Source organism: Salmo salar, chromosome 24 (genome assembly GCF_965601325.2).
Source record: "Salmo salar chromosome 24, fSalSal1, whole genome shotgun sequence".
Lineage (NCBI taxonomy): Eukaryota > Metazoa > Chordata > Actinopteri > Salmoniformes > Salmonidae > Salmo > Salmo salar.
The window spans coordinates 6389091-6404522 of record NC_138314.1 but is presented as its reverse complement, the minus strand read 5'-3'; the positions used below and the strand labels follow the sequence as shown (position 1 = coordinate 6404522).

At 42.0% G+C, this 15432-nt stretch overlaps 1 protein-coding gene across 1 annotated transcript in view; it reads right to left on the bottom strand.

Moving 5' to 3' along the window:
- The window catches only part of ipo11 (importin 11), a 255541-nt gene that overhangs the window by 239349 nt on the left and 760 nt on the right, over positions 1–15432 (bottom strand). The gene's annotated exons all lie outside the window — the stretch shown is intronic.

Genomic DNA, 15432 nt, shown 5'->3' with positions numbered 1-15432 from the left:
AAAAATATATCCGATTGATTAACATTAAGAATACCATTTACAGATAGAAAATAACGTAGCTGTTTATGGACCAATGATTCTAGTATTTTTGCAAGACAAAGGAGCCTGGAAATGGGCCGAAAACTATCGAGATCACTACTATCCCGCCCTTATAAAATTGTAGCACAAAAGCTGCTTTCCACGCTTTTTGAAAATGTCCTGATACTAAAGTAAAAAAATAAAAAATAGTTACTGAGCCAGCAATGACGGGCGCTGCATATTAAGCACAGACGGGTCCAAATTGTCAGCCCCTAATGACTTCTTGATGTCAATAGCAAGTAAGGCAGCAAGAACTTCTGTTTCTGTGAGTTGCCAAAAAGACTACCACTTCCCAAGTCATGTGAGGGTGACTGATCATTCATCGAGGCAACTGGAAGCTGTATGTGGGAAGAACAGTCAATTAACTGGTCAAGACCAGTAAGAATACAATTTATTTTAAATAGGAAACCAGCTCAGATAAAATGCTAATTAAAAGCATCAGAAATAGTAACTTTTTCAGTATTGATAGTCTAAAACTACTTACTTAGGCCGGAAAGTAGAATTACCCGGCTTTGGTGAATGAACAGTTTTCCAAAATATAGAGGGATCACTTACAGTCTGCCATAGCGCTAAGGAAGTCATTTGATTTGGCCTGTTTAACTGAGGCAGTGCACATACACCATATATACAAAAGTATGTGGACACCCCTTCAAATTAGTGGACTTGGCCATTTCAGCCACACCCATTGCTGACAGGTGTATAAAATTGAGCACAACCATGCAATTTCCATACACAAACATTGGCAGTGGAATAGCCTTATTGAAGAGCTCAGTGACTTGCAACGTGGCACCATCATAGGGTGCCACCTTTCCAACAAGTCAGTTCGTCAAATTTCTGCCCTGCAAGAGCTGACCCGGTCAACTTTAAGTGTTGTTATTGTGAAGTGGAAACGTCTAGGAGCTCAGCCGCGAAGTGGTAAGCCACACAAGTTCACAGAACGAGATCGCCAATTACTGAAGCGCATAGCACTTAAAAATCATCTGTCCTCAGTTGCAACACTCACTACTGCATACCAAACTGCCTCGAAGCAACGTCAGCACAAGAACTGTTCGTTGGGAGCCTCATGAAATGGGTTTCCATGGCCCAGCAGCCGCACACAAGCCTAAGATCACCATAAGCAATGCGAAACGTCAGCTGGAGTGGTGTAAAGCTCGCCGCCATTAGACTCTGGAGTCATGGAAACGCATTCTCTGGAGTGATGAATCACGCTTCACCATCTGGCAGTCCGACAGATGAATCTGGGGTTTCAATGCCAGGAGAACGCTACCTTCCCCAACGTATAGTACCAACTGTAAAGTTTGGTGGAGGAGGAATAATGGTCTGGGGCTGTTTTTCATGGTTCAGGAAAGGCCACCTGAGTTCCAGGGAAGGGAAATCTTATGCTACAGCATACAATGACATTCTATACTGAACAAAAATATAAACGCCACATGTAAAGTGTTGGTCCTATGTTTCATGAACAGAAATAAATTGCATAAGTTTTCGATATGCACAAAAACCTTTTTTTCTCAAATTCTGTGGACAAATTTATTTACATCCCTGTTAATGAGCATTTCTCCTTTGTCAAGATAATCCATTCACCTGACAGGTGTGGCATATCAAGCAGCTGATTAAACAGCATGACTATTACACAGGTGCACCATGTGCGGGGACAATAAAAGGCCACTAAAATGTGCAGTTTTGTCAAACAACACAATGCGACAGATGTCTCAAGAAAGTACAATTAGCATGCCAACTGCAGGAATGTCCACCAGAGCTGTTGAATGGGGAATTGAAGAATTTCTCTACCATAAGCCACCTCCAACGTCATTTTAAAGAATTTGGCAGTACGTCCAACTGGCCTCACAACCGCAGACCACATGTAACCACGCCAGACCAAAACCTCCACATATGGCTTCTTCACCCGCAGGATCGTCTGAGGGGGGAGGTGATGAGTATTTCTGTCTGTGGGGAAAAACTCATTCTGATTGGCTGGGCATGGCTCCCCAGTGGGTGTGCCTATGCCCTCCCAGGCCCACCCATGGCTGCGCCCCTGCCCAGTCATGGGAAATCCATAGATTGGGGCCTAATTTATTTATTTAACTGATTTCCTTATATGAACTGTAACTCAGTAAAATCATCTAAATTGTTGCATGTTGCGTTTATATTTTTGTTCAGTATACTGTAGATAATTCTGTGCTTCCAAATTAGTGGCAACAGTTTGGGGAAGGCCCTTTCCTGTTTCAGCATGACAATGCTCGTGCACAAAGCAAGGTCCATACAGAAATGGTTTGTCGAGATTGGTGTAAAAGAACTTGACTGGCCTGCACCGAGTCCTGACCTCAAGTCCATCGGGATGAATTGGAACGTCGACTGCAAGCCAGGCCCAATTACCAAACATCAGTGCCCGACCTCACTAATGCTCTTGCGGTTGAATGGAAGCAAATCCCCGCAGCAATGTCCCAACATCTAGTGGAAAGCCTTCAGAGAAGAGTGGAGGCTTTTATAGCAGCAAAGAGGGGACCAACTCCATATTAATGCCCATAATTTTACAATGAGACGTTCGACGAGCAGGTGTCCACATACTTTTTGTCAAGTAGTGTATTTCTCAATTGCCTAAATAGCTAATGAGCCAGTTAGTCTAGCCTTGGCCCAGACTTGATTTCTTATCAAGAGGCGGTCAGAGTACAGGACAGTACCATGGATTAGTTCGTTTCTTGACTCTGAATCGCTTGAAAGGGGCATGTTTATCAACCAGAGGTAAAAATGGAAGAGAAAAATGAAAGTGGCAAAACAGTGTCTGGAATACAGCTAGTATAAAAAAGCTCTGCATAACACAGATTATGAAGGAATGCCTGGGGTGAGAATTTCCACTTACACAGTAGACCACAGCAATAAATATAACTATTTTGGCTTACGGACACTTGTAAGAAAGCATTATGGCATAAAAGAAGGTCTTACATAAATAGCCCCTTTTTTTGCCCATCACATCTGAAAATGTTCTGGTCCGCAATGGCAACGTCCTTATCCATAATCAAATTATTCAGCCAGGTCTGAGAGAGAACCAGAACTTCTGGGCTAGTGTCATGCACCCAGACATCCATCCAGAAAGTCCAGTTTAGACATCAGGCTTCGCACATTTATATGTAACAGTCCAAGCCCTCTGCGAGGCTTGAAAACAGCAGGAGTATCCATGGTGACAAGAGTCAATCAAACTGGATGAGATAACCACAATAGGCTTCCTGATTGGATTCAAAGTTGCAGAGCTAATAGTAGAATTAAGGTAAATGTGCACAAGATTACTATGGACAATACCCCAACGCTTGTGGACACATGTAGCAAAACATTAGCTTGATATAAAACTATTAATAGCATAGGTGGAGCTAACAATAGCGTGTTCCTTAAGGCAGCTAACAGAGCGATCAACAGGCACAGAATGGCTATTTACAATACCCAATAAACATGAGAAGCTGTGGTGGAATGATATCGCTGAGATTTAATGAGAGTAGATACATTTGAGGAGTTAAAGGCAATGAAAAGTCTAAATCATGTATTTCATGAAATTTGATGATATGTCGATTAAACCAGATCAAAGTATAATGACCAAAGTATGAAAAATGACCATTGATAAAGTGTGATCATAAAAAGTTACTGGTCCTTGCCCATGTCAAACATTTGGATTCAGGAGGCGGGATTATTAAGGGGATAGGGTGACGTCACTAACTCATTTTAATACACCAAATGGTAACATGATAGTCGCTTACCTAATTTAAGTACCGGCTTGTAACCAACATTGGAGAAGGTGTGTTTGCGGAAGGGCGTGGTTTATATAGCTAGATAGCAACTCTACTGGTGCCAAAATGTTACTGTAGGGTGTCAGCAAATATAATTAAAAGTTTACACTATTCATCTATGGCAAAGACACTTACGACATGCCAAATGGGAGATTAATATAAAAAAAATTAACAACTGATGCAATTTCAATGTTGTTTGAGTTTGTGTATCACCAAATTTGCTTGAGAAGATTTTACTTTCACAAGTTTCTTGACATAGGCGTTTCAAACAGCTGTCAGCCAAGATTCCTTCACACTCAGCCAGTCTTTTCAAACATCCTGGTAGTTAGATATGAGAGACAAATAACTTTTTCTCCAGGAAAAATATTATGGGTGATATTTAGTCACTCAAAAAGCTATTTTACATGGGAATCGGCATGACTTTTCAGGATCTTTAAAAAGACAAAAAACAAGCTGAAAAACTTAGGCCTATCAAGTAGGCTAGGACAGTGAAATATATGATAATGTAAACGGGCAATCCGGAATTGGTACATACATGTTTTTACTTTTAAACACACACAAAGCTATGCTCCCTCATGTTTTATCAACACATCCCTTTGGAATTCATACACAACACTGCATATCTCCAGCAATGGATAAAAGCCACTCGTACACCACCAGTGGTGCCATAAAGCTACAAGAACAGTGACAGACAGACAGAAATCAGAGCGCAAGGTGTGCAGGGGAAGGCCTATTCAGTATGGAAATCAGCTTTGCTAGACTGCCATCTAGAGGCATGAAGAAATTAGAATCCAAAATACCAAACAAGAGAGAATGCTGTTGTGTAGGCCTACAGAGGAGCCTATTGTTATTGACGCTAAACTCACTCAGTACAAATAAGTGATAAAGATCACATTGCAACACGTTTTAAACTAACCCAAACTGAATCTCAATAACCTTTCCTCGACTCCTTCTCCAAACCTTCACTCACTTCCTACTCAGTCAGATGGAAGTGAGGAAAGGATTCAAGGAGAGGAAACAAGTAGAAGAGGAAACATGCTTGTTAGCAATGAGTTAGGTCTGAAAAATGCATTTAAATTCACTGCCAAAAGAACACATTAGAACACATATATTTACTTATTTTTAGAGAAGAAAAAAAGATGATGGAAAAGCGTATCCAGTGCAAACTTAAATGACTAAAACCAGATAATGTAGAAAAGATAAATGGACCTATACATTTAAGTAAGAGTTTATTTGAAATAAAAATACAATAAAAGCTAGACAGTCAGAGAATTTAAAATAAAATCTGCATTCAGGAGTATTTTTATCATGGCATAGGGCATGTTTGAGTCACTCGGATTGCATAAACCATGGCAAAATGTGTAGAATTGCCGGGAATTAGCTTTAAACAGCTACAATGTCACCGCGTCCAACAGGAGGTCGGTGATCGCACCATTTGCCACACCCATGTCAACACCCCAGCCAAGCCCAACACCAAAGAGTCCTACACATTTTCACAGACCTGTCTCTTCAGCTGTCTCTCTCTTTGTTTGTACTTCACAGTAAAATGACACTACTGGCAGACTGGTCTTTGAGTCAGCGCATATGACAAGTCAAAATAAGGCAATTTCTCAACTCCCCACATTATATTTGAGCATTTTGAAATGTCATGCAAAATTACTTTTTCTATGTTCTTGCCCCATCCGTTAGCCATAAGATTCCGGCCTTACGCTCGCCGTAATTAGGTTGTCATTATGAGGTGTTGTGTAGATTCATGTGGAAAATGTTGTATTTAATCCATTTTAGAATAAAACAAAATGTGAAAAAAGTCAAGGGGTCGGAAATACTTTCCGAATGTACTGTATACACACACACACACACCCACACAAACTGGCAAGTGTCTACACTGACATTTTCAACCTCTCCCTGACCAAGTCTGTAACACCTACATGTTTCAAGCAGACCACCATTGTCCCTGCCCAAGAAAGCAAAGGCAACCTGCCTAAATTATTACCAACCCATAGGAGTGTGGTGCAGGGACAACAACCTCTCCCTCAACATGTGCAAGACAAAGGAGATGATCGTCGACTTCAGGAAAAGGAGGGTCGAACATGCCCCAATTCACATCGACGGGGCTGTAGTGGAGCGGGTCAACAGTTAAGTTCCTTGGTGTCCACATCAACAAACTACTATGGTCGAAACACACCACAAAAGTCGTGAAGAGGGCACAACAACGCCTTTTCCTCCTTCAGGAGACTGAAAAAAATTGGTACGGTTCCCCAGATTAGAGGTCGACCGATTAATCGGAATGACTGATTAATTAGGGCCGATTTCAAGTTTTCATAACAATCGGTAATCTGCATTTTTGGACGCCGATTATGGCTAATTATATTGCAATCCACAAGGAGACTGCGTGGCAGGCTGACCACCTGTTACTCGAGTGCAGGCAGCAAGGAGCTATGGTAAGTTGCTAGTTAGCATTAAACTTATCTTATAAAAAAACAATCAAACTACACATGGTTGATGATATTACTAGTTTAACTAGCTTGTCCTGCGTTGCATATAATCAATGCGGTGCCTGAAATTGTGTTACTTCTCTTGCGTTCAGTGTAAGCAGAGTCAGGGTATATGCAACAGTTTGGGCCGCCTGGCTCGTTGCGAACTGTGTGAAGACCATTTCTTCCTAACAAAGACCGTAATTAATTTGCCAGAATTTTACAAAATTATGACATAACATTGAAGGTTGTGCAATGTAACAATATTATATTTAGACTTAGGGATGCCACCCATTCGATAAAATACGAAACGGTTCTGTATTTTACTGAAAGAATAAACGTTTTGTTTTCGAGATGATAGGTCATTAATATGGTCAAATCCGGAAACTAAGACTAATATTTCTGTGTGTTTATTATATTATAATTAAGTCTATGATTTGAAAGAGCAGTCTGAGCGGTGGTAGGCAGCAGCAGGCTCGTAAGCATTCATTCAAACCGCACTTTCCTACGTTTGCCAGCAGCTCTTCGCAATGCTTGAAGCACAGAGCTGTTAATGACTTCAAGCCTATCAATTCCCGAGATTAGGCTGGCAATACCATAGTGCCTATAAGAACATCCAATAGTCAAAGGTCTATGAAATACAAAAAGGTATAGAGAGGAAAAAGTCCTATAACCACAACCTAAAACTTCTTAATTAGGAATATTGAAGACTCATGTTAAAAGGAAACACAAGCTTTCATATGTTATCCTGTTCTGAGCAAGGAACTTAAACGTTAGCTTTTTAACATGGCACATATTGCACTTTTACTTTCATCTCCAACACTATTTTTGCATTATTTAAACAAAATTGAACATGTTTCAATATTTATTTGAGACTAAATTGATTTTATTTATATATAATATGTTAAGTTAAAATAAAAGCGTTCATTCAGTATTGTTGTAATTGTCATTATTACAAATATATATAAAAAATTGGCCGATTAATCGGTATCGGCTTTTTTTGGTCCTCCAATAATCGGTATCGGTGTTGAAAAATCATAATCAGTCGACCTCTACCCCAGATCCTCAAAAAGTTCTACAGCTGCAATATCGAGAGCATCCTGACTGGTTGCATCACTGCCTGGTACGGCAATTGCTCAGCATCCGACCGCAAGGCACTACAGAGGGTAGTGCGTCCGGCCCAGAACATCACTGGGGCTAAGTTGCCTGCCATCCAGGACCTCTACACCAGGCGGTGTCAGAGGAAGGCCCTAAAAATTGTCAACAACTCCAGCCACCCCAGTCATAGACTGTTCCCTCTACTACAGCATGGCAAGTGGTAACAGAGTGCCAAGTCTAGGACAAAAAGGCTTCTCAACAGTTTTTACCCCCAAGCCATAAGACTCCTGAACAGGTAATCAAATGGCTACACGGACTATTTGCATTGTGTGCCCCTCCCCAACCCCTCTTTTACACTGCCGCTACTCTCTGTTGATCATATGCACAGTCACTTGAACTACACATTCATGTACATGTGTACATACTACCTCAATTGGCCCGACCAACCAGTGCTCCCGCACATTGGCTAACTGGGCTATCTGCATTGTGCCCCGCCACCCCTCTTTACGCTACTGCAACTCTCTGTTCATCATATATGCATAGTCACTTTTAACCGTATCTACATGTACATACTACCTCAATAAGCCTGACTAACCGGTGTCTGTATGTAGCATCGCTACTTTTATAGCCTCGCTACTGTTTTTCACTGTCTTTCTACTGTTGTTTTTATTTCTTTACTTACCTATTGTTCACCTACAGTGAGGGAAGAAAGTATTTGATCCCCTGCTGATTTTGTACGTTTGCCCACTTACAAAGAAATGATCAGTCTATAATTTTAATGGTAGGTTTATTTGAACAGTGAGAGACAGAATAACAACAAAAAAAAATTATAAATTGATTTGCATTTTAATGAGGGAAATAATTATTTGACCCCTCTGCAAAACATGACTTAGTACTTGGTGGAAAAAACCCTTGTTGGCAATCACAGAGGTCAGACGTTTTTTGTAGTTGGCCACAAGGTTTGCACACATCTCAGGAGGGATTTTGTCCCACTCCTCTTTGCAGATCTTCTCCAAGTCATTAAGGTTTCGAGGCTGACGTTTGGCAACTCGAACCTTCAGCTCCCTCCACAGAATTTCTATGGGATTAAGGTCTGGAGACTGGCTAGGCCACTCCAGGACCTTAATGTGCTTCTTCTTGAGCCACTCCTTTGTTGCCTTGGCCGTGTGTTTTGGGTCATTGTCATGCTGGAATACCCATCCACGACCCATTTTCAATGCCATGGCTGAGGGAAGGAGGTTCTCACCCAAGATTTGACGGTACATGGCCCCGTCCATTGTCCCTTTGATGTGGTAAAGTTGTCCTGTCACCTTAACAGAAAAACACCCCCAAAGCATAATGTTTCCAACTCCATGTTTGACGGTGAGGATGGTGTTCTTGGGGTCATAGGCAGCATTCCTCCTCCTCCAAACACGGCGAGTTGAGTTGATGCCAAAGAGCTCCATTTTGGTCTCATCTGACCACAACACTTTCACCCAGCTGTCCTCTGAATCATTCAGATGTTCATTGGCAAATTTCAGACGGGCATGTATATGTGCTTTCTTGAGCAGGGGGACCTTGCGGGCGCTGCAGGATTTCAGTCCTTCACGGCGTAGTGTGTTACCAATTGTTTTCTTGGTGACTATGGTCCCAGCTGCCTTGAGATCATTGACAAGATCCTCCCGTGTAGTTCTGGGCTGATTCCTCACCATTCTCATGATCATTGCAACTCCACGAGGTGAGATCTTGCATGGAGCCCCAGGCTGAGGGATATTGATAGGTCTTTTGTGTTTCTTCCATTTGCGAATAATCGCACCAACTGTTGTCACCTTCTCACCAAGCTGATTGGCGATGGTCTTGTAGCCCATTCCAGCCTTGTGTAGGTCTACAATCTTGTCCCTGACATCCTTGGAGAGCTCTTTGGTCTTGGCCATGGTGGAGAGTTTGGAATCTGATTGATTGATTGCTTCTGTGGACAGGTGTCTATTATACAGGTAACAAGCTGAGATTAGGAGCACTCCCTTTAAGAGTGTGCTCCTAATCTCAGCTCGTTACCTGTATAAAAGATACCTGGGAGACAGAAATCTTTCTGATTGAGAGGGGGTCAAATACGTATTTCCCTCATTAAAATGCTAATCAATTTATATCATTTATGAGATGCGTTTTTCGGGATTTTTTTGTTGTTATTCTGTCTCTCAATGTTCAAATAAACCTACCATTAAAATGATAGACGGATCATTTCTTTGTCAGTGGGCAAACGTACAAAATCAGCAGGGGATCAAATACTTTCCGCCCACTGTAATACCTTTTTTGCACTATTGGTTACAGCCTGTAAGTAAGCATTTCACTGTAAGGTCTACACCTGTTGTATTCGGCGCATGTGACAAATAAACTTTGATTTGATTACGGTCACAGTTATGAAAACTTAGGACACTGAAGGAGGCCTTTCTACGGATTCTGAAAAACACCAAAAGAAAGTTGCCCAGGGTCCTTGCTCATCTGCGTGAACGTGCCTTAGGCATGGTGCAAGGAGGCTGCAGAAGTGGCCATGGCAATAAAATGCAATGTCCATACTGTGAAGTGCCTTTAAACAGCTTGGAACATTCCAGAAAATGATAACATGGCTTTAGAAGCTTCTGATAGGCTAATTGACATCATTTGAGTCAATTGGAGGTGTACCTGTGGATGTATTTCAAGGCCAACCTTCAAACTCAGTGCCTCTTTGCTTCACATCATTGGAAAATCAAAAGAAATTAGCCAAGACCTCAGACCAATAATTGTAGACCTCCACAAGTCTGGTTCATCCTTGGGAGCAATTTCCAAATGCCTGAAGGTACCACATTCATCTGTACAAACAATAGTAGGGAAGTATAAACACTATGGGACCACACAGCCGTCATACCGCTCAAGAAGGAGAAGCATTCTGTCTCCTAGAGACGAACGTACTTTGGTGCGAAAAGTGAAAAATCAATCCCAGAACAACAGCAAAGGACCTTGTTAAGATGCTGGAGGAAACAGGTACAAAAGTATCTATATCCACAGTAAAACGAGTCCTATATCGACATAACCTGAAAGGCCGCTCAGCAAGGAAGAAGCCACTGTTGCAAAACTGCCATAAAAAAGCCAGACTACAGTTGGCAAATGCACATGGGGACAAAGACCGTACTTTTGGAGAAATGTCCTCTGGTCTGATGAAACAAAAATATAACTGTTTGGCCATAATGACCATCGTTATGTTTGGAGGAAAAAGGGGGAGGCTTGCAAGCCCGTAGAACACCATCCCAACCGTGAAGCACGGGGGTGGCAGCATCATGTTGTGGGGTGCTTTGCTGCAGGAGGGACTGCTGCACTTCACAAAATAGATGGCACCGTGAGGGAGGAAAATTATGTGGATATATTGAAGCAACATCTCAAGACAACAGTCAGGAAGTTAAAGCTTGGTCGCAAATGGGTCTTCCAAATCGACAATGACCCCAAGCATACTTCCAAAGTTGTGGCAAAATGGCTTAAGGACAACAAAGTCAAGGTATTGGAGTGGCCATCACAAAGCCCTGACCTCAATCCCATAGAAAATGTGTGGGCAAAATTGAGAGTATGCGAGCAAGGAAGCCTACAAACCTGACTCAGTTACACCAGCTCTGTCAGGAGGAATGGGCCAACATTCACCCAACTAATTGCGGGAAGCGTGTGGAAGGCTACCCGAAACCTTTGACCCAAGTTAAACAATTTAAAGGCAATGCTACCAAATACTAATTGAGTGTATGTAAACATCTGACCCACTGGGAATGTGACATAAGAAATAAAAGCTGAAATGAATCATTCGACACCTATTATTCTGACATTTCACATTCTTAAAATAGAATTGTGATCCTAACTGACCTAAGACAGGGAATTTTTACTAGGATTAAATTTCAGGAATTGTGAAAACTGAGTTTAAATGTATTTGGCTAAGGTGTATGTACATTTCTGACTTCAACTGTATTCACCCCCTTTACTATGAAGCCCCTAAATAAGATTTGGTGAAACCAATTACCTTCAGAAGTCACATAATTAGTTAAAGCCCACCTGTGTGCAATCTATTTAAGTGTGACATGATCTGTCAAATGATCTCAGTATATACACTTGTTCTGAAAGGGCCCAGAGTCTGCAACACCACTAAGCAAGGGGCACCACCAGAAGTATATAAGTACAGATCAGGGTTGGGTTATAAAAAAATACCAGAAACTTTGAACATGCCACGGAGCACCATTAAATCCATTATTAAAATGTTTTAAGAATATGGCACCACAACAAACCTGCCAAGAGAGGGCTGCCCACCAAAACTCACAGACCAGGCAAGGTGGGCATTAATCAGAGGCAATAAAGAGACCAAAGATAACCCTGAAGGAGCTGCGGAGATTGGAAAATCTGTCCATAGGACCATTAAGCCGTACACTCCACAAAGCTGGGCTTTACGGAAGTGTGGCCAGAAAAAAGGCACCGCTTAAAGTAAAAAATTAGCAAACACGTTTGGTATTCGCCAACAGGCATGTGGGAGACTCCGCAAACACAAGGAAGAAGGTACTCTGGTCAGATAAGACTAAAATTGAGCTTTTTGGCCATCAAGGAAAACGCTATGTCTGGCACAAACCCAACACCTCTCATCACCCTGAGACACCATCCCAAGAGTGAAGCATGGTGGAGGCAGCATCATGCTGTGGGGAAGTTTTTCATTGGCAGGGACTGGGAAACTGGTCAGAATTGAAGAAATAATGGATGGCACTAAATACAGGGGCATTTTTCTGGGGAAACCTGTTTCAGTCTTCCAGAAATTTTAGACTGGGACGGAGGTTCACCTTCCAGCAGGACAATGGCCCTAAGCTTACTGCTAAAGCAACACTCGAGTGGTTTAAGGGGAAACATTTAAATGTATTGGAATGGCCTAGTCAAAGCCCAGACCTCAATCCAATTGAAGATTACTGTACACCAGCGGAACCCATCCAACTTGAAGGAGCTGGAGCAGTTTAACCTTGAAGAATGGGCAAAGTCCCAGTGGCTAGATGTGCCAAGCTTATAGAGACATACCCCAAGAGACTTGCAGCTGTAATTGCTGCAAAAGGTGGCTCTGCAAAGTATTGACTTTGGGGGTTGAATAGTTATGCACGCTCAAGTTCAGTTATTTTGTCTTATTTCTTGCTTGTTTCACAATAAAAAATATTTTACATCTTCAAAGTTGTAGGCATGTTGTGTAAATCAAATGATACAAACCCCCCCAAAAATATATTTTAATTCCAGGTTGTAAAAGCAACAAAATAGGAAAAATGTCAAGGGGGTAAATACTTTCGCAAGCCACTGTACATGTCAAGCAGTGAAGTTACAGCTCTGTCTGTCCATGACCTCTCTTCCTTAGTGCGCACTGTCACTGTGTCCGTTTCCATCTTGTCCACCTGTGTATGTAACATTTCACGTAAACCCAGTTTGTCTGCATCGAAATAGCGGTCCTTGTACTTAGTATCGAGCATGGTGGCGACACAGTAAAAAGGCTCAGAAAATGCCACCGAATCGCTTGTTCACAGCCTGTGTCAGCAGTTTTATTGAGCAGGCGTTTCAATGCCATGACAAAAGGTATAAGTTTCAAACATGTTCTCAAATGCCATTGAAATGGCAGCAGCAGTATGACAACCAGCACATTCATGAGCATGCAACACAACTTTCCTCAGTTCGAAATCCTCGACGACCCACTGTGCTGTCAGACTCAGCTTGCTTATGGGGCTGATATTGCTGGTCCAAATGTCAGTCAGATGTTGCCCTACTGGAGTTACACAGTAATAATGTCACTGCTATTAGCCTCACGACATACTATGGAACGCCGTTTGGGTCGTTGATTGTCAAAAATATATGTCAAATAACACTATTTGACGCGTTAAATAAGCATTTAATTTGACACGTCAAATAACACAGTTCTATTATAGAATGTTGTGTGTTCTGAATTTGCATGTGCAAGCCAAGCGCCACCACTACTATCAGTAGCACTGTCAAAGCTGTACAAAAAAGTCTGCAAACAAGCAAACACCGGCCACGAACGACGAGTTTACAATAGTGAGTTGGTAATTAAACATTATTTGTTCGACCGCACCTTCTGGGGTAGCTAGCTAGCTTCAGCTTGCTAGCACCAATACAACCAGCGTGAAGACAATGACCAGTAGAAACTGCGGTCATTTTCACTATTCTTAGCAATGATTTACGAATCCTAGTGACTGAGCAATGGAAGGCACCAGCAGGCTCGTAAGCATTCATTCAAACAGCACCTTCGTGCATTTTGCCAGCAGCTCTTCGCAATACTTCAAGCATTGCGCTGTTTATGACTTCAAGCCTATCAACTCCCGAGATTAGGCTGGTGTAACCGATGTGAAATGGCTAGCTAGTTAGCGGGGTGCGCGCTAATAGCGTTTCAAACGTCACTCGCTCTGAGACTTGGAGTTGTTGTTCCCCTTGCTCTGCATGGGTGGCTGTTGTCGATGTGTTCCTGGAGCGAGGAGAGGGACGGAAGCTATACTGTTACACTGGCAATACTAAAGTGCCTATAAGAACATCCAATAGTCAAAAGGTATATGAAATACAAATCGTATAGAGAGAAATAGTCCTATAATTCCTATAATAACTACAACCTAAAACTTCTTACCTGGGAATATTGAAGACTGTTAAAGGAATGTTAAAAGGAACCACCAGCTTTCATATGTTCCCATGTTCTGAGCAAGGAACTTAAACGTTAGCTTTCTTACAAGGCACATATTGCACTTTTACTTTCTTCTCCAACACTTTCTTTTTGCATTATTTAAACCAAATTGAACATGTTTCATTATTTATTTGAGGCTAAATTGATTTTATTGATGTATTATATTAAGTTAAAATAAGTGTTCATTCAGTATTGTTCTAATTGTCATTATTACAAATAAATAAATAATTTAAAAAATATTATTTTATTTTTAAACCGGCTGATTAAATCGGTAGCGGCTATTTTTGGTCCTCTTATAATCAGTATCGGCGTTGAAAACTCATAATCGGTCGACCTCTGACCCTATTTACGGGGTTTGAGTTACTGGCTTACTTGTGCTCTTCCGTGCAGTCCCTAGGAGGGGTGCGTCACTTGAGTGGGTTGAGTCACTGACGTGATCTTCCTGTCCGGTTTTGCACCTCCTCAGGCTCGTGCGGTGGAGGAGTTATTCGTGGGCTACACTCAGCCTTGTCTCAGGGTAGTAAGTTGGTGGTCTGTTGATATCCCTGTAGTGGTGTGGGTGCTATCCCTTGGCAAAGTGGGTGGAGTTATATTCTACCTGGTTGGGTATCATTGGACGGGGCAACAGTGTCCCCCGACCCCGTCTCAGCCGCCAGTATCTATGCTGCAATAGTCTATGTGCCGGGAGGCTAGGGTCAGTCTTATATCTGGTGTCCCGTGTGAATTTAAGCATTTCTCTCTCTACCAAAGGACCTGAGCCTTAGAACCATGCCTCAGGACTACCTGGCCTGATGACTCATTGCTGTCCACCTGGTCGCGCTGCTGCTCCAGTTTCAACTGTTCAGCATGCAGCTATGGAACCCCTGACCTGTTCACCGGACGCGCTACCTTGTCCCGGACCTGTTTTTTTCCCCTTCTTTCACCGAATGCTCGGCTATGAAAAGCCAATTGACATTTACTCCAGAGGTTGCACCCTCCACAACCACTGTGATTGTTATTTGACCTTGCTGGTCATCTATGAACATCTTGAAGAACAATCTGGCCATGTGCTCTCTGAGGTTTTAGGCTGGGTTTCTGTATACACATTTTGTGACATCTGCTGATGTAAAAAGGGCTTTATAAATACGTTTTATTTTATTTGATCAGTGGGTGATATGTATGTTTTCATTGGAGGAGTGTGGTTACACAGATGTCCTCTCGAAACATTAGAATATCAAGAACAATTGGAGTTTGTTTTGTTGGTGGTGTAGGCCTGTGTAAACTAAAAGACGTTTCAGAAAAGTCCGAATTTCTGATTCAAATCACATTGCTGGGA